Source organism: Notolepis coatsorum (genome assembly GCF_963971535.1).
Source record: "Notolepis coatsorum genome assembly, chromosome: 7".
In the NCBI taxonomy this organism is placed as follows: Eukaryota; Metazoa; Chordata; class Actinopteri; order Aulopiformes; family Paralepididae; genus Notolepis; species Notolepis coatsorum.
The window spans coordinates 128,113,245-128,135,555 of NC_140171.1; positions in this window are offsets into that span (position 1 = coordinate 128,113,245).

The window sequence follows — 22,311 nt, forward strand, 5'->3', positions numbered from 1 at the left end:
ACCGTCTATGCTTCAAATTATACTGTGATATAAATTTTAGACCATACCGTCCACCCCTAGAGGGTACTGCTTGCGGGGGGAACCAAGTTATTCCTTTATCATCCAGTCATTAGGTGTGGGGGGGCTAAGGAGACAATTGTGGAGGGTGAGGGTGTGTTGGGGAGTACTGCTGACTGCCCAAGAGAGAGGGAGGAAGACCAGAGTACCGGACCAGGTTTGTAAATCCTGGGCCTCATACACTCCCACTGCCAGCCTCCAGTTGACGCTCCGGACCCCAAAGACGGAGGTGCAGCTGGCCAGAGTGCTACTGTGTCTCGCCACCTAGTGACCGTGCACCACAGTTCCCACGAAGCAGGGATAATCCACCCTGCTACACTAACTAAACTAGACAGATTAATCTAAAGGTCAGTCCCCGACCAGGTGAGATCAGGGTAGGTTGAAGGAGAGAGAGAAAAGATGGGTCTTAAGCAGGGATTTAAAAGCTTCGACAGCCGTAGCTGCAACCACTTACATCACGGTTCTCATCCACATTCATTAATTTGCTCCCCCCGCTATCTCCTCCCCGATTTCAATGTAACGCGGAAGTGCAGTGGTATTTCGAAAAACTACCTTTCTCTTATTTCTCGGGATTATCTACCACAAAACTGAACGTTATTGGCATAGATTGGAGCGTAGTTAGTGTGTCTACCTTCTGTGAACATTTAGCAAAAAAATAAACATTTAGCAAGAAAATGGCGGAGCCATATCCATTATAAGAATGGAACTGTACATACAGTAGATTTCATTCTCGGTTCTTCCTGCACGCCTGGTGATACTAAATACAAATTGAACTCTGGCATTGGAAAGAGTAGATTTGGCACAATCTAGGGCCCTCATGTTCTCTGCTCCCTCTGCCTGGAATGGACTTCAAAAAACGTTGAAACTGCAGGCCCGATCACTACCATGTCTGATTTTAAAGTTCAAATTACGGGCATTTTAAAGAATGAGATGGGAGAATGTCAATGCTTCACTGCATAATGTGGTGTTATATTTAATATTTTGTAACTTTAACTCCTGAGCAACCTCCTGCAAAGCCTCACCTTCCCTCCTCTTTCTACCTTTTTACCATACCCTCCAATCTCCCCTAATCCCATTGATTTATTGATTGATTGAAAACTTTATTAACAGATTGCAGAATGGGTACAGTACAGTACAGCTCAATACATACAATTGTTAAGGGGATGCAAACCAGAGAAAGACTTTCGTCAGGGTCCCCCATTTTCAATTCATTCAATCTTGTTTGCTGCAGTTCAAATGTATGTTTGCCCCACTTTGCCTTTTATGTCTCTGTCTGTGTTTTGTGTATTTGTATGTTTGTTTTTGTTTTGCTGCCATTTTGGCCAGGGCCCTATTCCCCGTACCTGGTTCAACTAAGTCGATCAAGAGTCCCATTATCCAGATTCAATTAACCCGATGTTTGAATCTGGGATTTTCCTGTTCCTCGAACGCTGATTCAGTCTCGTTCATTTGAACCAGACTTGAGACTCAGGATAATTGCGCGCGGCCGCTTCAGCTGAAAAGACAGCAGATGTCGATAGCAGAAATCCTGATTTTCTAACGGCATTGATTGATTGATTGATTTAAAACTTTATTAACAGATTGCAGAATGGGTACAATGCAGTATGTTCAATAGCCTCGCCGACAAGTTAAATGCATAATCTATAGGCTAATTTTAAGTCCCTCATTACCCCAATCAATCAGATTATATTTCTTTAAAAGTGCCTGCTGGCAGTAGGTTTATGGATTGAATAATCAAATGGGATCTTGCTAGCGAAAATAATTAGTTCAACTCTTTCAGAATAACGATACGGCTCTCTTATCCATTGATTGATGTATGGTGGATGTTTTACTTATCTGCACTGTGGTGTGACGGTTGGTCCTTATGCCTTTCACGCGGACGACCCGCGTTCGAATCCCCCTTCTTCTAGTTTCTTTTTTCTTTTTGCAATGTAAATACTTCAATTTGGTGCACGTTGAGAGCTATATAAAGAATGACATCCTCAATGCATGTAGATTTATAATATTTTAACTTAAAACTAGGCTACTTTTGCGTATATTCATTAATATTGTAACTGAGGGGTTACAAAACCCTGACTGTATTAAAGATTGTGATAGATTAAACCACTGCTAGTTATGTACTTTAATTACTGGCCAGACAGTACATCAAATATAGATGGTGAACACCCACAAGAACACGGCATTGACAAAGAAATAGTATTTGAGGGTATTTTATTATTATGCAACATTAGGTTACAGAATGAGAATTAGGGTCGCGCTTGTATGGCGAAGAATATGCGTAAAGTCAGTCAATAGCATGAGTCACTAAGAATAGCAGGAATCCTACGATGGGTCTAAGTTGACACCACCTGTCGTATAATAGCAACTATATAAGGCAACGCTGGTACCGCCTGGAGACAATGGGTTCCCTCCGGGGTGTAAGGCCTGGAGGGTAGAGGAATGTTCGGATACTCAGTCTGATTCAATAAGGAATAAAGAGACTCCAGGTACAGGAGTCGGTCCTTGTAAATCCCTTGATCAGCAGCAAAGCAATAATTGTAATCTAAATGCTCGATAGCATTGATGACAGCTAGCCAGCCTCCGTCCACGAGCCCAGCCCGAGTTGTAATCCTCACAAGGTTGAATCCCAAACGATAGTGGAAATCAATGATGCTCTTCTCCGGGTAACACGTTCCAAATCAATATAATCCAACCAGTAATGGTTCTGCAATCGCCAACGCCGGTTCTCCTGTGCACATGTCCAACGGTTCTCCGACTAGGCCTCCTCGGGTGTGGGCGACGTATTTAGGCCACACACCCTGGCTAAGTACACTAGCTAAAACACGACGAACCGCTGGGTAATGCTACACACGAACGAACTGTGGCCGCACGATATACAATAAATGAACGACTATTTACTTCACATTAAACTCTGACACTTTACTATTCTATTTGCACATGTTCTCAACGCACGAGTTGCTCACTTCACCACGATGAACTACGTTGGCTTGTTTTAGATGGACAAGCAGGTGCTCGGGGTAAGGTGGGGTAAGGTACTGCTGCGCGCACCTTGCGCTGTATATATACTTAATTGACTATCTAGTCCCAAACCGCAGTCTTTGTCTGGTATCAATCCGCTGTCTCCGGGCATGTTCTGACATGCCTGAACTTGTCTTTGAACCTGACGTTGGGGGCCTGCGAGCTGGCGCCTAGGGGCGCTGTCCAATAAGGAGAGCGAATATTACTCTGGTTTGAACGCAGGTAAAGGGATATTCCGTGTATATATAAATAATATACAAAGTATATCAAACAATAAAGGTAGATTCTCAGTTTAATCTGGCCCTTCACAACAGCCGCCTCCTAATTAGTCCGCACCTAATTAGTTAAGGGAGACAGATTAATAGTCCAGTCAACTGCTCAATGTCTGTTGTGGGGAGTAGGGCAATCTACAAAGTCAGTGGGTCATGATCGTCATCAGGGGAGTCAGGGAGCCTCGGCAACTCTATCAGCCTCGCCACGGGTCGGGTGTAGCAGGGAGGCAGCTGGGCCATCATGGGTATACTGGGCTGTGCTCGCCACTTGCGACAGTCTAGACAGGTCCGCTGGAAGCGTCGTACTGCTTCTCTTCCTTGCAGTATCCAATAACGACGTCGGATCTCAGCGAAGACTCTCTCTGCGCCAGCGTGGTGCACATCCTCGTCGTATTTCTTTATGATGAGCTCGGTGACCTTGTGTCGGCTGTTGAGGACTATAGGAAACTTGACGTCATCCGTTAAGTCCGGGGCCCGTCTCAGACGACCACCCACCCTGATGAGGCCATGGGTGTCGCGCTCAGGGGCCAAGTGGAGCAGTCTGCTGTCTGAAGGGATTGGCTTTGTTCCCTGCAGGCAGTCTAGCTCGTCGGGGAACGAGTTTCTTTGGGCTCGCTGTAGCAGAAGGAGTTCTGCCTCTGCGTAGTTCGATGCTCAAAGGTGAGGCAGTCGTCTATGTTAGGGTCAGTGGGGACTGGGGTGTGCGTCAGTCCACAGAACATAGATTTCTTGATCTCTGCCTCCTCTTCACTAGCCTCCTGTGGGGTGGGGGTAGGCCACTCTTCATCCGGGAGCTTGAGGAACTCAGGACCGTCACTGTAGATATTGTGACGTGTGAGGTCATCTAGGGACATCCCCCGTGTGATGACATCAGCTGGGTTCTGTTTCGTGTCCACGTACCTCCAGCACGCTGATCCTACCAGGTCTTGAATTTCTGTGATTCTGACTCCCACGAAGACCTTGTATCTACAAGAATCGGACTGGATCCATGTGAGTACGGTCATGGAGTCTGACCACAAGATTGTTCTTTGCACCGGTGAAAAGAGCTACAGGTCGTCTCTATATATCTCAATCACCTACTCGAGATATAAAACCCGTGGCCGCTTGATATCCCCCGGCGAGGTGCTAAACTCGCCAAGTTCTCGAGTCAATTACTATTTCTGTCTAGATTACTTCAAGTCACTGGTCTAGTTATATCCAGTTGATATGAAATGTAATCATGAAGAGTTGTTAATCTCTTCTTGTTTGAAATAAACCGAATGTATGTCTTTGGAGAACTCTTATAGCATATAAAAACAATTATTTTGTTGTTATCATCATCATCATCATCATTATTATTTTACGAAAGGGCTTGTAATACTGCTCAATTGAAAGCTTGGTTGTATTACTACTTTGTTGACAAGTATTACCACTGTACTAACTCGTAATCATTGTTTGCACGCCCCAGCATCTCCTGTCTCCCCCCTCCTCCTCCGTCAGCGGAACCGACCGTCTAACCCTGCAGTGATTCAGACGGTCGAGGTCCCACATAACTCGACGGAGTCCGTCTGGACACAGAGATACCGGAACGTGCAAACAACACACATTTCCATGTATAGTATTTATAAAGTACATAGCATATATATATATATATATATATATATATATATATATATATATATATATATATATATATATATATCTTTTAGCTGAAAAGCATTAACCAGTCAGTTGATTCAATCTGTTATTAAGTTACAGTACATGTATAGTCACCCTCCATTGGAACTCAGGGCGTCGGCTGGCATCGGGGCACATTGCTATTGGAAATCAGTCCAAGGACTCAAAAGATATATTATAAAAAGCTGTTTTTATTTAGAAAAAGCAAGTTACAAATGAGACTTCATTGGAAATATCCAACTCAGTTAAAAGAAGTATAAAACAAAAACATCAAAGGCCTAACACGGCTTGTGCCTGGTGTCTGCAAGCAAGTCTTCAAAATATCAAATCCCAAAATCTGACTGTGATCTGGCAAGTTGGCCTTTATAAAGGGCCCCAGATCTCTTTGCTAATTGGTCCAAATACAGTGATGTCACTGTGATGTCATTTCACTAGCCAGTCAATGCACAATACGTAGGGACTAGCTCTCCTCCCATCCTACTCCACTGGGCCGTAACTTGAAAAGTAATTGTAACATTTTTGCTGGAACAGAGTACGATATGGTGCACTCCTCCCTTTGTCTCTGCTGTGGAAAGTCCCTTCTGGAGCAGAGAGGCCCCGTACATTCCTCTGGGCTGTAGTCATTATCGAGAGGGAATAACTGGCCTGTGTTCCTACAATACACAATATACCTGTACTATATACAACATACAATATATATTGTATATTGCATTGTATATATTGTATATATATATATAAATATACAATACACCTGTACCAATCATTGGTTTTATTCTGTGCAGACAGGACAGGGTTAAACTGTGCCGACTTGCTCTCAGCTCAGGCCTGCTCTTCACTCAAGGCCACAGATAGAGGGAAGCCCATTCCCCCCCTCTAACAGGGACTGCACTTCTGCCTCCATTCTGACTGCACATTTAACTGTAACATAGTTTTAAAGTGTATAAAGAACAGTGATGCCGGTAACGCGTTACTAAGTAACGCGTTATTGTAATCTGATTACTTTTCCCCGAAAATAGTAATTAATCTTTAAAAGCCAGTAATCTGATTGCAGTTACTTGTCCAAGTGGCTGTGCATTACTATTTCGTTACTATCTCATCATAAATTCATAATGCAGGCGGTATGCAGTATTTTATTTCGTTTTCGACAGTCAAAAATACATTTTTGAGCTGTTTTTCTTATTTGGGAGTGACGTGGTGTGGCAGTGAAAGGGTTACACAAGAATGTGGCCCGCGGCGTGACTGGACTCTGTGTCTGTGAGTGACTCTGCTTTGGCCCAATCACATTCCCCATCCACAGTCTGCGAATCAGAGGCAGAGTAGGGCGGGTCTTCACAGCACGTCATGTGACATATGCGCCAATCGTGTGACAGCAGGGCTCCGTTGCATTCGTCTGAGAATTCCACCCCAAAACGCTTACAGGAAGAAAAAACGCGGCTTATTATTATTACCGAGGCGCGCGGCTTATTATATTATTAAAACAGCTACTTGTGGGCACTCATAAAAACACCGTGGTCTACAAGTTGTTTAGCGAGAGGATGGTGGTAATGTGCTTCAATAGAACAATGGATCAATGCCATGTCAAAACTCGGCTCCGCTGATCTGAAGGGCTCCGCAGTACACACACAGACACACACACACGCGCGCGCGCACACACGGGATCGCAGCAGCCACACACACATTTCCACTGTCCAATAGACAAGCGCCCTTTTCGACCGCGTGACATTGTTCAGAAGGTCTCGGTCCGCCTCTGTGTGAAAGCAGGCGAACCAAATGAAGAATGCAACAATGTTGCAACTTCACCCCCAGAACCGCACCGAGTCCACCAAAACTATATGTGAAAGCGACCTAAACGTAAATACTGTCTACCGCTAAAAACAGCACATCCAATCGCATTGAAAGCATCTGGAATCACAACACTACGACGCTTCGACTAGGTACAGGAGGACTCGAAGGCCAGCCAAACAGCAAAAGAGAGAGATTGTTTCTTTCCCTATTGATTAATGTATATTTGATGGTGGCAGAGCAAAAGCTCTTATTTGCCAGATTTACAGTTAATTTACATGTTAAAGAGAGACTGATTGTATGTTTATAGAGAGACATTTATAAAAACAATTTAATAGTTACAGTTGATATAATTGAATAGTTCAGCCTGCATTTGTTAGATGTGAATGGATACACTGGTTTTGTAAAACCACTGGCTGGCTGCTCTAATGCTGTGAGCATCATAGACTGTTGCTTTACCATACTTGATGGTACAGAAGCTGAAGCACTAGTTTAACAATTTACGTTATGTGCAGAGAAACAAGTTAAAAACAATTTATGCACTTTCAATAAAGCGCTTTAAAAAAACTGTTGGGGGAACGACGACGACTTCGTAACCTAGTTACTTTCAAAGTAACTAAGTTACTCTGATAATCAAGTAATCAGTAAAGTAACTTGGATTACTTTTTAAAGGAGTAATCAGTAATCAGTAATCGGATTACTTTTACAAGTAATCTGTGGCATCACTGATAAAGAATATACAGGTCACATACATAGCTCCAATCATACACAACAAACACAAGAACACTATACAAAGTGTCACTCGTTGACTTGTGGCACTTAACATGTGTTTACACATAACGTGTTTCTACTCAATTCCTTTCTGACTGGGCGTTTACCAGCCAGAAGGCATATCACATGATTCCATTGTCCAGGAAGAATCTACAGACATTCCCCATAATCATATATAAGATCAGGATGTCATACTACCCAGTGTCACTTAGTTGGCTGTGACACTTTACACCCCCTCTGTCATCCTGGTCGGTCATTTTCCATTGTCTTAGTAGCGTCTATACTGGGGGACGAGATGGCGATTGTGGGGTCACGTGGCTGTGACTCTCCACACCCCCTCTGCCATCTTGGTTCCCTGTTACCCTGGTAGCCGGCGGGAAGACTTGCATCTGTTGTTCCCTGGCTGGACGGCTCGACAGGATAGGGGTCACGTTGTTGCTTGGTATCCGGCGGGAAGACTTGCATCTGTTGTTCCCGGCCAACGCACCTGAAGACAACACCTGGTGGTCATCGTGTGGTCACCTTGGTCATCTTGGTCATCTTGGGGTCACCCCCTCTGACCTCTTGGATCTCTCCCATAGTTTGAGGTAGGTTGAATTGTCACTTCTCGGGCGACCCCACGGGTCCCCGAGAATTGTAGCAGCAGTCCTCTATTGAAGTGTGGTTGGCCTGGTCGTGTGACCCTGTCCGTAGGCCTCGCAGGACATCACAGATACGTCCACAGAGGACTCATTTCTTTTCTCTCTTTCAGGTCCATTCAGGGCTCTCGTCGCCCTGTAACCTGGGTCCAGGCCGATGTCCCTCTGTCCGGTCTAGGAGGTCTGGGAGGTCTGGGAGGTCTGGGAGGTCTAGGAGGTCTGGGAGGTCTGGGAGGTCTAGATGAGGACCTTGAGGATGCTCTGGAGCTTGACCTATCCCGGTCTTCCTCCATTTCCGAGTTCTGACCTGGGACAGTATATTCCTTCTTGCCATTCGCTGCGTCGTCCACTGACTCCGGGGGACAGCCCCCCCGTCTAAGAGTGTGGCACTGGTTCAGGTTTTGTCCCTTTACCAGCGCACATTGTTCACAGGCCTTTCGGACTGTTATCGCTCTTTGTTTGGCTTTAGGTATGAGAATGTTGTTAGTTCTCAGGTATACCAACATCCTCTTACTTCCGGCATGTCCAAGGTTATCATATACCTGTCTGATCATGTGAGTAGCCTCGTCCTGTTAGCAATGGCTAGTTAGCCTGCTATTCGCTCCTATTCGCAATGGCTATTTCAGCCTGCTATTCACAAAGTAGAGTTTTTTCTACTTAAGTTCTGACTTTAAGTAAGCATTTAGTTACTTCAAGTTCAAGTGACTTTAGGGCTCCCTAGCCCTGTTAGTCGCGAGTAAACGCCACTTCAAGTGGTTTCTTATGAACCCTCTCTTGTTCCTGATAGATTTTTTACCTCTTAGGCTGTCTGCTGCGCTTTGCAGACCTCTACGTCACTCATTGTTCCAGATCTCGAGCACTTAGGAGGAGTCTTGGTTGGAGAGGATTGCTTGCTGATAAGATCAATCTTGAGTAAGGTTTTAACTCAAATCTGTAATAAATTTTACTCCAGAGGCACCTGACCGCAGTTATTTCAGTTCATATTCTTTCGGCTTTTGATACCTATTCAATTAGTATAAAGCCCAACTCACGGATGTTCTAAGCCCCAGAACCTCCAATCCGTTTTGACAGACCTATAAACCAGTGACTCGGCCGCCCAAGCACTACAGCGTCCTGTATGCTGAAGCTTCCGAGTCCCCACAAATCTGATAGGCCCGTCGGATATAGAGACCCTGATGCTCGCTCTGTCCCCCCGCGTCAAGGTGCTAAGCTTGATGAGAGTTTGCAGAGTCTCTATTTTTATCCATAGGCGCTGGTGAGTGTACATCTCACGCAGCTGATATGGTTGGTACAGGTGCTAACCTACCAGATGGTAGCTGTCAGGAAATCCCCTTTGCATGAAATAGATTACAAATTCTTTCGTCCTCTTTACTCTGGTTTAGAGAAAAGACGGACATCTTTACAGTATTTGTGTTGAGAAAGCATTTTGACTTGGTCATACAGCATGCATTCCGTCCGTAACTGGTCTCGGGACCATGCTGCGCATTTGGCTGCAAGACGGTTACCCCCTGGTACACCTATGAATAGCTTTTCAAGCAGTAAGCCTGATCTTTGCCTAGGTGTTCCACGTATGACTGATTCTGCTGCAACAGTGAGAGACAAGCTCCCGTCTCGCACCTGTGGGATTAGTTTCTCCACCATATTGTCCCCTGGATCTTGACCGGGGATTCTTACTTCCATTTCCATCATTTGGGCCATTGAAGCCCCTTCGGGGATCTCCAGTCCTTTGAGGTGTCTCAAAATGCGAGCGGCCTCCGGGTCATCATAGAGAGGTGACCCATGGAAAATCTGAGCACACTTATGGATATAAGCAGCCTGGGTCTCCCCTCGAAGCATTTCTGGGGCTAGTTTTTTGAGCACTTGGGTTTTGCTTAACAATTCTTGTGCTTTGTTGCTTTCTCCATATTGGGTGCTGTCATGCAGACTCCTGCCTGTATGTGAACTCTTTCCTCTCGGTCGGTAAATGTCTCTGGGAGATTGGGCTAGTATGGAGTGAGGGCTCACTTCCGGTCGGTGTTCCTCTGTGCTGTGTCTCAGGGCTCGGATTGGGCTTATGGACGGGGCCTCGTTCAACCAGTTTCTTTCTCCCCTGGCTATTTCAGCCATGGCCCTGTCTAGCTTGTACACCTGTTCACGTAGTATGTCATAGCCTGCATGTAAGTGTGCATGCTCGTATGGTTCTGTTACTCCAGGGTGAGACAACACTTTTTCTGCCACGGGTGACCTGGCTAAGGCCTGAGCCGTTCCCCATCTCACGGGATATGCTGGCATAATATCCCCTGTTTCCTTTCCTTCCAAGTCTCCTTCACTCTCTTCGGAGACGTCCTCCAATCCTGAGCTCCAGGTCAAGCCCGAGGGTGACTGAAAGGTGGTGCCTTTCAGAGTAGGCCCCTTGCCTATAAGTCTCAGTTTGACCGGTTTCGCTCTCTTGTTTCGAGGTCTAGGAGGTTCGCCCCTCGGGTACCGAACTCTCTCCCTAGATCTTGATCGAGATGAAGACCTGGAGGATGCTCTGGAGCTTGACCTATCCCGGTCTCCCTCCATTCCTGAGTCCTGATCTAGATCAGTATACTCCTGTTTGCTACTTGCTGGGTCGTCCCCTGACTCCGGGGGACGGCCTAGAAGTCTATGGATACTCCTGGCCTGAGATCACGCAGGTTCCGCCTTTTCAGGTTCGAACTGTACTGTCGGTCTCCTGGGTGTGGATGATCTCCCTCTCTCCGCTGCTCGGGAGGAGTTCTGGGAGTTGGACCTTTCTTTCCTGGGTACGGGTCCCGACCCCTTAGGGTTCGGAGGGGGAGTGAGAGGTACCAATGCAGGCTCATCGTCCTCGTCTTCCTCACCCTCCCCGGCTCTATCCATGGCCAGGGTTATTGCCTCATGGTCCCTAGGTTCCACCATGAGACGGATCTCCGTGTGCCCTGCACTCTTTAGGCTTGAGATCGCGCTGATTACGGCTTTCCCCAACCATATGCCTCTTTGGCCATATCCTCGAGACCTGCCCCACATCAGGTTTATGGCTAGTCGGTAGGGCATGTCCTTAGTACCATGGCCAGCATAGATTTCCCTTTTCTGCAGTAGTTCCTTTATACGGGACACCAGTCTGTCCCAGTTTATGTGTGAGGACTTTATCTCCTTGTATTGGTCTTGGCTTAGTGTCACATGGACAATTTTCTCCGCGTGAAACACCTCATAATCACACTCTGTGATTACTGCCTTGCCTGGTTTCAGGGGCTTTTTGGTCCTTTTTTCCATTACCTGTTTCCTCAGGTTCCGGTAGTAAGAGCCTCCTGCCGTTACCATGCTTGTTTCCCATCTACCATAGTTCGTCAATGACGGTCCAGTGAAGGTGAGGATTGACCATGGTGTATCAGAGTTATCGGTCCAGACTGGGTAGTTAGTGACTGTTATGTTTGGTGATTGTCTGTGAGACCTTGTAGATGTCACTCTCACCCCTGAGTGTTCACCACAGGGAGATATATAGGTTGCTCTCGCTTGCCTTACTTCCTCGTGAACACTTGGTCCTGGGCTTATGCACTGCAGGGAGTGATCTCGCCCTGGTGTGGTTGATCCCCCCAGTGTCGGGAGGTGTCCCCTGAGTGTATATTCTCCCATTTCGTGTCCAGAGGGGGCTCTCATTGAGGGCGGAGCCCTCTTATCCATATACATGGAAGTGGGAGCGGGCAGTGTTCGGCCTGTTTCCTCATATATCCTTCCTTGTCCTGACCGGGGCCACGTAATTTGAGCCCTCTGGTCTGAGTGACTCACTGCTTCCCTTGGTGTTCCCGAGGGACAGACTGTCCGGTTTCTGTACGCCAGCTCCTCCTGAGCTAGCGTCTCTAGCATCTGTTGTGCTAGCGTCTTCCGTGCTAGCATTTCTTGTGCTAGCTTCTCTTGAGCTAGCATCAGCTGCGCCAGCTCCTCCTGAGCTAGCGTCTCTTGCACTAGCATCTGCTGTGCTAGCGTCTTCCGTGCTAGCATCTGTTGTGCTAGCTTCTCTTGAGCTAGCATCAGATGTGCTAGCATCTGTTGTGCTAGCTCCTCTTGAGCTAGTGTCTGATGTGCTAGCATCTGTTGTGCTAGCTTCTCTTGAGCTAACTCCTTCTGCGCCATCTTCTTCTGAGCTAGCGTCTGCTGTGCTAGCTTCTCTTGTGCTAGCTTCTCTTGAGCTAGCGTTGGTTGCTAGCTCCGGCTATTTAGCCTGCTGTTAGCTCCTGGCTTTGTTAGCCTGTGGTGAGCTAGTTAGCTTTTGGCTAGTTAGCCATCAATCAGCTCCTGGCTTTGTTAGCCTGTTGGGAGCTCCTGTCTGGCTAGGGCCAGTTCATTTGTGTTAGCACTGGCTCGTTAGCCCATGGTGAGCTAGTTAGCTTCCGTCTGGCTGGGGCCAGCTCATGGGTGTTAGCACTGGCTCATTAGCCGATGGTGAGCTAGTTAGCTCCCGTCTGGCTGGGGCCAGCTCATGGGTGTTAGCACTGGCTCGTTAGCCGATGGTGAGCTAGTTAACTCCCGTCTGGCTGGGGCCAGCTCATGGGTGTTAGCACTGGCTCGTTAGCCGATGGTGAGCTAGTTAGCTTCCGTCTGGCTGGGGCCAGCTCATGGGTGTTAGCACTGGCTCGTTAGCCGATGGTGAGCTAGTTAGCTTCCATTCCTGTGAACGGCCGTTTTGGCAGTGTGTCACGTAGCCTTGGGCTAGGTAGCCATCCAGTTAGCATTCAGTTAGCTTGTGGCTAATTAGCCTGCATTCCTGTGAACGTGCCGTTTTGGCAGCGTGTCACGTAGCCTTGGGCTAGGTAGCCATCCAGTTAGCATTCAGTTAGCTTGTGGCTAATTAGCCTGCATTCCTGTGAACGCGCCGTTTTGGCAGCGTGTCACGTAGCCTTGGGCTAGGTAGCCATCCAGTTAGCATTCAGTTAGCTTGTGGTTAATTAGCCTGCATTCCTGTGAACGCGCCGTTTTGGCAGCGTGTCACGTAGCCTTGGGCTAGGTAGCCATCCAGTTAGCATTCAGTTAGCTTGTGGCTAATTAGCCTGCATTCCTGTGAACGCGCCGTTTTAGCTAGCGTCACGTAGCCTCGACCGCTCCAACAGCAATGCCCCCACTATGCAGATGCCTTTAATTTGCCACTGCCTTCCACCGAGGGCCATACAGATCAATATCCTTTGACTGGTGTATTCTAAAGCTCGGTTCTCCGTTTTTCAATATTTCTATTTTATTTTATTTTGGCTGTTATCTTACCGATCTCAGCCCTAACCCAAGGGACGCCATGAAAAGAGCTACAGGTCGTCTCTATATATCTCAATCACCTACTCGAGATATAAAACCCGTGGCCGCTCGATATCCCCCGGCGAGGTGCTAAACTCGCCAAGTTCTCGAGTCAATTACTATTTTTGTCTAGATTACTTCAAGTCACTGGTCTAGTTATATCCAGTTGATATGAAATGTAATCATGAAGAGTTGTTAATCTCTTCTTGTTTGAAATAAACCGAATGTATGTCTTTGGAGAACTCTTATAGCATATAAAAACAATTATTTTGTTATTATCATCATCATCATCATTATTATTTTACGAAAGGGCTTGTAATACTGCTCAATTGAAAGCTTGGTTGTATTACTACTTTGTTGACAAGTATTACCACTGTACTAACTCGTAATCATTGTTTGCACGCCCCAGCATCTCCTGTCTCCCCCCTCCTCCTCCGTCAGCGGAACCGACCGTCTAACCCTGCAGTGATTCAGACGGTCGAGGTCCCACATAACTCGACAGAGTCCGTCTGGACACAGAGATACCGGAACGTGCAAACAACACACATTTCCATGTATAGTATTTATAAAGTACATAGCATATATATATATATATATATCTTTTAGCTGAAAAGCATTAACCAGTCAGTTGATTCAATCTGTTATTAAGTTACAGTACATGTATAGTCACCCTCCATTGGAACTCAGGGCGTCGGCTGGCATCGGGGCACATTGCTATTGGAAATCAGTCCAAGGACTCAAAAGATATATTATAAAAAGCTGTTTTTATTTAGAAAAAGCAAGTTACAAATGAGACTTCATTGGAAATATCCAACTCAGTTAAAAGAAGTATAAAACAAAAACATCAAAGGCCTAACACGGCTTGTGCCTGGTGTCTGCAAGCAAGTCTTCAAAATCTCAAATCCCAAAATCTGACTGTGATCTGGCAAGTTGGCCTTTATAAAGGGCCCCAGATCTCTTTGCTTATTGGTCCAAATACAGTGATGTCACTGTGATGTCATTTCACTAGCCAGTCAATGCACAATACGTAGGGACTAGCTCTCCTCCCATCCTACTCCACTGGGCCGTAACTTGAAAAGTAATTGTAACATTTTTGCTGGAACAGAGTACGATATGGTGCACTCCTCCCTTTGTCTCTGCTGTGGAAAGTCCCTTCTGGAGCAGAGAGGCCCCGTACATTCCTCTGGGCTGTAGTCATTATCGAGAGGGAATAACTGGCCTGTGTTCCTACAATACACAATATACCTGTACTATATACAACATACAATATATATTGTATATTGCATTGTATATATTGTATATATATATATAAATATACAATACACCTGTACCAATCATTGGTTTTATTCTGTGCAGACAGGACAGGGTTAAACTGTGCCGACTTGCTCTCAGCTCAGGCCTGCTCTTCACTCAAGGCCACAGATAGAGGGAAGCCCATTCCCCCCCCTCTAACAGAGACTGCACTTCTGCCTCCATTCTGACTGCACATTTAACTGTAACATAGTTTTAAAGTGTATAAAGAATATACAGGTCACATACATAGCTCCAATCATACACAACAAACACAAGAACACTATACAAAGTGTCACTCGTTGACTTGTGGCACTTAACATGTGTTTACACATAATGTGTTTCTACTCAATTCCTTTCTGACTGGGCGTTTACCAGCCAGAAGGCATATCACATGATTCCATTGTCCAGGAAGAATCTACAGACATTCCCCATAATCATATATAAGATCAGGATGTCATACTACCCAGTGTCACTTAGTTGGCTGTGACACTTTACAACCGGGATGGTGAGTTCACGTTGGATTAACGTGGCGAGTTGCGCGCCTACCAGAGCTGCGCAGAGCTCTAGACGCGGGATCGATTGTTGCTTGCGGGGGGCTATCCTTGAGCGAGCCAGGATGAAGGCTGTGTGTATTTCTCCTCCCTCCTCTCGGGCCCGCAAGTAGGCCACCGAACCGTAGGCTACTTCCGAGGCGTCACTGAAGACGTGCAGGTCCATCTGGCACATCTCCAGCCGCACTGTGGGTGGGAAGTAGCTCCGGCGTATGTTCACATTTTGGAGCGAGCTGAGTTCTCTCTCCCACTCTCTCCAGGTGGAAGCTAGGTGGTCGGGTATGGGGTCGTCCCAGCCCTGTTCCTTGTCCCACAGCTCTCGTACAATCATTTTCGCCCGAGTGGTGTAAGGTAGGATACACCCCAGCGGGTCGTATTGACTTGCGAGTGTTCTGTATACGCTCCGTCTGGTGGTCGGTAGAGGGGTCGACCTTCCCTGCTCCGGGGTCAGGGGTGTGTATTTGTAATGGAGCGAGTCTGTTTTGAAGCGCCAGACTAGGCCCAATGTCATTTCCTGTGCTTCACCTGGGGTGGTCGCCATCCAGGTCTCGCTGCTTGCTGCCTTTGTCTCTGGGGAGAGGCTGCGAAGTACTTGAGGGTCACTGCTGGCCCACTGCCGGAGATCAAAGCCGCCTTTGATCAGTGAGGCGCGGAGCTTGAGTAGGAGGGCTTCGGCTTCTTCTGGCGTCGAGACGCTTTGCAGACAGTTGTCCACGTAGAAACTCCTCTCTACACTTTGTCTGACCTCCTCGTCAGCTTCAGGGTCTTCTGTCACATGTTTTTGAAGTGCGAACGTAGCACAGCATGGGCTGCATGTGGTGCCGAAGGGGAGGACCTCCCATTGGTAGATGGATGGTTGCTCATCGTTGATCCTCTCTCTCCATAGGAACCGCAGCAGGGGCTTGTCCTCCTCCACTAGTCGCACCTGCAGGAACATCCCTTTGAAGTCGCCGCTGATGGCCACCTTGTCTTGGCGGAAACGTAGTAGTACGCCGAGGAGAGAGGGGCCGAGTGTCGGGCCGGGCAAGAGTTCTTTATTCAGATTCTGTAGTCCGATCTGGTAGCTGCAGTTGAATACAATGCGATCCTTGCCGTTGTGGTGGACCTTGTGGTGGGGCACGTACCAGGATTCAGTCGTCTGGTCGGCCTCTTGAATGTCAATTTTCTTTATGTGTCCCGCTGTGATCAGCTTGTCAATCTCAGCGCAGTACACAGTGGCTTGAGTGGGGTCTTTGGCTAGACGCCGCTCGGTGTTCAGTAGATATCGCTCTGTCGCTTCTCTTGAGGCGTGGAGGGTGGGCATACCCTCTCGCCTCAAGAGTGGAGTTGCGTATCTCATCACTCCGCTGACCTCGACTCTCTTTGTCTTCTGCTCGAGGAGGGCTATGGCATAAGTGTCTTCCTTTGAGCGAACGAGTTTCTTTTCATTCTTAAAGGGCATCGCGTCTAATGTCCATAGCCTCTCGACGTGCTGCAAGAGGGTGGTGTCGTCTTCGTTTATCCTCGTGTAGAGGCAGCGAGGGGCTGTCGGTCGGTTGGAAGACCCGGAGAGGGGGCCTTGTAGTGTCCAACCCAGGCGGGTCTCGACCGCTGCTGGACAGCCTCTGGGCCCGATGTGGACCCGGTCCGTTGGGACGATGAGGTGTGTGTGGTCGGATCCTATGAGCAGGGTCGGGGTGGCGTCGTCGATGAGCGGTATAGGTAGTTGACGTAGGTGCACGTATTTCTCCATCAGCTTTGGGATGGGGTAGGTGTACCGTGACAGGCCTATGTCGTGGCTGGTGAAGGCGTTAGTGATGCTATACTGCTTCTCGGGCTGCTCGACCGCTGCTATCGTGAAGGAGACATTTTCACCCTTTATGGTCTTCAGGTCTCTTCTAATGGTACGGATTGTCATTGTTTCTTCGTTCCCCCGCAGACCCAGCCGGGCTGCGGCGGATGCGAGGAGGAGAGTCTTTTCTGACCCATCGTCTAGGACGGCGTAAGTGTCCATGACCTTGTCCTCGTAGCTTAAGAGCACTCGGACCACCTTCAAGAGCACTCGGGAGCTCCCGCTCTTCGCAGGGTCTATGTACATGACGTTCACTCTCGAGCTGCTTGGGGGTACGGGTTTCTTCTTGTTGCCGTCGTGTAGGACCTCCAAGTGGGCGCCGTCGCACTTGCTGCATCTTTTCTTTAGGCGGCACTCAGCTGCCATATGGCTGCGCGCGCAGCGGAAGCAGTGGCGGTTGGCTTTGATCCACTGACTCACCTCGTCAGCGGTCAGCTTCTTGAAGGTGTCACATTGAGACAGCCAATGTTCATTTTCACAGTACTGGCATACAATCTTCCACTTCCCCTTGGTCTGGGGGGTGCTGTGGTTCTTGTGCTGCGGCACTGACTCGGCCTGGTGCATAACTGTCACTGACCGGCGGTTATCGTTGGACCTCCGAGGTCCATCTCTTGGGCTAGAGCCACTCCACATGAATGTGTCCAGTCGTAGACTGCTAACTTCCCTTGCGAGGAAAGCAGCCAGGTCTAGGAGGGATGGCTCTGGGCCGTTGGGGTCACGGTGGTCTCTCTGCCGCCGAAAACGCTCTTGGCGGGCTGGAGCGAGCTTCTCCAGTATCCGCTCCACATTAGAATTTGCATACAGTTCATATCTCCCCTTCTCCTTTTGGGACCCCAGCATCCCCACGAGGGATTGTACCTTGATAGAGAGGTCATCCAGTGCTCTATTGTCTTTGGCTGGGGGGAGGCGGTCGATATCCCGTATTTCTTGGATCACGTAATCCCATATGCGTCCATAGCGCTGGTCGAGGGCCACCAGAGCCGCGGAGTATGGGGTGCTTGAGTTGGAATATGCCAGCGCTATGTTATGCGCTCTGGGCACCTTGAGATGCTTGAGGAGGATGGCATATTTGTACGACTCGTCGTGGACATCGGACATCATAGTCTCCAAACACATGCGTAATTCCGTGTACTGTGCTCTGTCCTCGCGCGTAAAGTCTGGGAACGTCGGTGTGCCAAGGTAAGATGCCATGGATGGCTGGTACATTGGTGAGCGTAGGGGAAGAGGCCTCCTGGGCGAGTCTCCCCGTACGTGTGGTCGTGGGTTAGTACTTGGTGGGTACCAGAGGCCGGGTCCCCAGGTGCTGTTCCTCGGTGCTGACTGTATGTCAAACTCACCCTTGAGTTGGGTCGGGGGTTTGTAGTGCAGTGAAGTCGGGGCTGTACTGGGCCTCCTGGTCCAAAGTATGTTCGTGCTGGTGGGCTTGATATTCCTCCTCTTCCTCTTCTAGGTCCTGGAGTCTTCTAGTTAGTCTCTCGGCGACGTAGGCCGGTTCTTCCCGTTGGCTGGGTCTCGTATGGACCGGTCGGGGAGGGGGCTCGGAGACGTAGACAGGTTCCTCCTGTTGGCCGGGTCCCGGGTAGCTTTGTCGGGTAGGGGAAGGTGCCCTAGACCCTTGTCGTGATGATCTCCGGGAGCTCCGTGCGGAGAGAGGGGGTGTCGCCCTGGCGATCAATTGTTCTATCATCTGCGCCTGCAGCCGGTCGCGCTCTGCTTCGCGCTGCGCATTGGCGGCGTCGCGCTCTGCTTCGCGCTGTGCATCGGCGGCGTCGCGCTGTGCATTGGCGCGGTCTCGTTCGATGTTCTCTTCCGTCTGAAGGCGCCTCTCCTCCAGTCTGATGCGGTCATCCTCACTCCATTGTTGCGCCTGGAGGCGCTCTCGTTCAGTTGCAGAGTGTTCGCGCTCACTAAGGGCTTGCGCTTGGAGTTGCGCGTGAAGGCGCTCTCGTTCCGCTGCAGAGTGTTCGCGCTCGCTTAATTGTTGCGCCTGGAGGCGATCTCGTTGTTCGCGCTCGCTCATTTGTTGAGCCTGGAGGCGCTCTCGTTCCACGGCAGAGTGTTCGCGCTCACTTAATTGTTGCGCCCGGAGGCGCTCTCGTTCCGCTGCAGAGTGTTCGCGCTCACTAAGGGCTTGCGCTTGGAGTTGCGCATGGAGGCGCTCTCTTTCCGTGGCAGAGTGTTCGCGCTCACTAAGCGTCTTTGCTTGAAGCCGGTCGCGCTCACCCTGGAGTCGGTCTCTTTCGGTTGAGGCTGTCAGCGTGGCGATCAAGGCTTGCGCCAGTCTCTGGTCCGCCTCGCTGGGGGATGACACTGACGGAGGTGATCGGGTGCTGACAGGGCTTGTTGGAGATCTGTTCTCCTGGCGCGCTCTGAGGTCTATCTCCTGGGCGCGGTACTCTTCTCTTGGTTGTGTGTCGGGTTCTATCCCTGGAGCGCTTTCTTTATCCTGGAGCGCTCCGGGGTCTATCCCGGTGACGCTGTCTGGAGGTATAGTCACGTCATGTCCCACTTGGTCCCCCCCGTGAGCTAAGTCAGTTTCGTTTGAACCCACTGGGGTCTCTACTGGCAGGGTCGCCAAGTCGATAGGATTGAACATGCTTAAACTATCCGATTTATCCGTATTTAACGTCTGTTTAGATAAGCTAGGGGGTAGAACGAAAGCGAAGTCCTCCAGATATGGAGGTAGCTGACGTTTGCGCTGCGGGCGTTCTAGCTTAGGGGAGCCGCTTGGAGATTGTTCACCGCTGGCCATGTCAATATTAATATTATATTAAATATTACACTGATACCCTCCGGCTCGAAGGACCAATTGTAACTGAGGGGTTACAAAACCCTGACTGTATTAAAGATTGTGATAGATTAAACCACTGCTAGTTATGTACTTTAATTACTGGCCAGACAGTACATCAAATATAGATGGTGAACACCCACAAGAACACGGCATTGACAAAGAAATAGTATTTGAGGGTATTTTATTATTATGCAACATTAGGTTACAGAATGAGAATTAGGGTCGCGCTTGTATGGCGAAGAATATGCGTAAAGTCAGTCAATAGCATGAGTCACTAAGAATAGCAGGAATCCTACGATGGGTCTAAGTTGACACCACCTGTCGTATAATAGCAACTATATAAGGCAACGCTGGTACCGCCTGGAGACAATGGGTTCCCTCCGGGGTGTAAGGCCTGGAGGGTAGAGGAATGTTCGGATACTCAGTCTGATTCAATAAGGAATAAAGAGACTCCAGGTACAGGAGTCGGTCCTTGTAAATCCCTTGATCAGCAGCAAAGCAATAATTGTAATCCAAATGCTCGATAGCATTGATGACAGCTAGCCAGCCTCCGTCCACGAGGCCAGCCCGAGTTGTAATCCTCATGAGGTTGAATCCCAAACGATAGTGGAAATCAATGATGCTCTTCTCCGGGTAACACGTTCCAAATCAATATAATCCAACCGGTAATGGTTCTGCAATCGCCAACGCCGGTTCTCCTGTGCACATGTCCAACGGTTCTCCGACTAGGCCTCCTCGGGTGTGGGCGACGTATTTAGGCCACACACCCTGGCTAAGTACACTAGCTAAAACACGACGAACCGCTGGGTAATGCTACACACGAACGAACTGTGGCCGCACGATATACAATAAATGAACAACTATTTACTTCACATTAAACTCTGACACTTTACTATTCTATTCGCACATGTTCTCAACGCACGAGTTGCTCACTTCACCACGATGAACTACGTTGGCTTGTTTTAGATGGACAAGCAGGTGCTCGGGGTAAGGTGGGGTAAGGTACTGCTGCGCGCACCTTGCGCTGTATATATACTTAAGTGACTATCTAGTCCCAAACCGCAGTCTTTGTCTGGTATCAATCCGCTGTCTCCGGGCATGTTCTGACATGCCTGAACTTGTCTTTGAACCTGACGTTGGGGGCCTGCGAGCTGGCGCCTAGGGGCGCTGTCCAATAAGGAGAGCGAATATTACTCTGGTTTGAACGCAGGTAAAGGGATATTCCGTGTATATATAAATAATATACAAAGTATATCAAACAATAAAGGTAGATTCTCAGTTTAATCTGGCCCTTCACAACAAATATTATATTCCAAAAAAATTATATTGGAAACACGGGGTTTCGAACTAGGGTCGTCCACTTGACAGGAGTGAGCACTAGCCGTTGCACCACTGTGCCAGACGGGATATATCAATTGTGTATCCGTCAATGGACAAGAGACCCGTGTTTCGAATATTTTTCTTTTGAATGAAGTTTTATCTCTTTATTCTCAAATGCATTAATGTGACGTCAACGGCTCATTCAATTGCTCAAATCCGTCAAACAGCGCATCTCATCAGACATTTTAATCCCAGTTACAATATCACAATAACGTGTGAGTGATGATACAATTCAACAATCCTCAGATTCCTCGTAATTCATAATCCACAAAAACCACAATCCACGCATAGACACTTCAATTTTATGCTTGAATGAAACACAATCCAGGCGCTCCGTTAAGCAAATCTACAGCGGAGAATATATGAAACTAATCAGAGCCAAACGGCCGATAGGTTTCATCCATTAAAAATCCCGCAGGATTCACAGCAATGCGCCGTTATTAAAATAACCACATGCAGCGTGTATCGCGACTCCGAGCACCGTATATGACGTGCATTATTTTATTTAGGACAAAGTAAATCTATAGGCTGAATATGATTTATTATCAGCATTTAGTTCTATTATTATACATTTCAAAAGCCCCCTCTAGGAAAACGAAGCACAAAAACATAATTCAGAATGGTATAATGGGATCTAGACTGTGAGAAATATTTCAGGAAGCGAGCTGGCATTTTTTTGCGAGGGCGTGGCTATGGTTCATCCAGCTAACTGAACTTAACCCTGCTCCGGAGCAGGTTCAAACTTTCTGATCTGTTACCATGGTGATTTAGAAAATCCGACTTCGGGGAACCGAAAGGTCTGGCTTAAGTCAAGCTATGCTGAAAATTATCAGGTCTTGCTCGAAAAAGAGATCATTGATCTCAAGTGACTATGAGCATACTACAAAAACCTAGGGGTCCACAAAGACGACTTCAAACTTGAAATGGTAACAACCGATGAGGTACTCAAAAAATTGAGCGCCCTCCAACCTAACAAGGCCACTGGCCATGACAACATCCCCTCCAAATT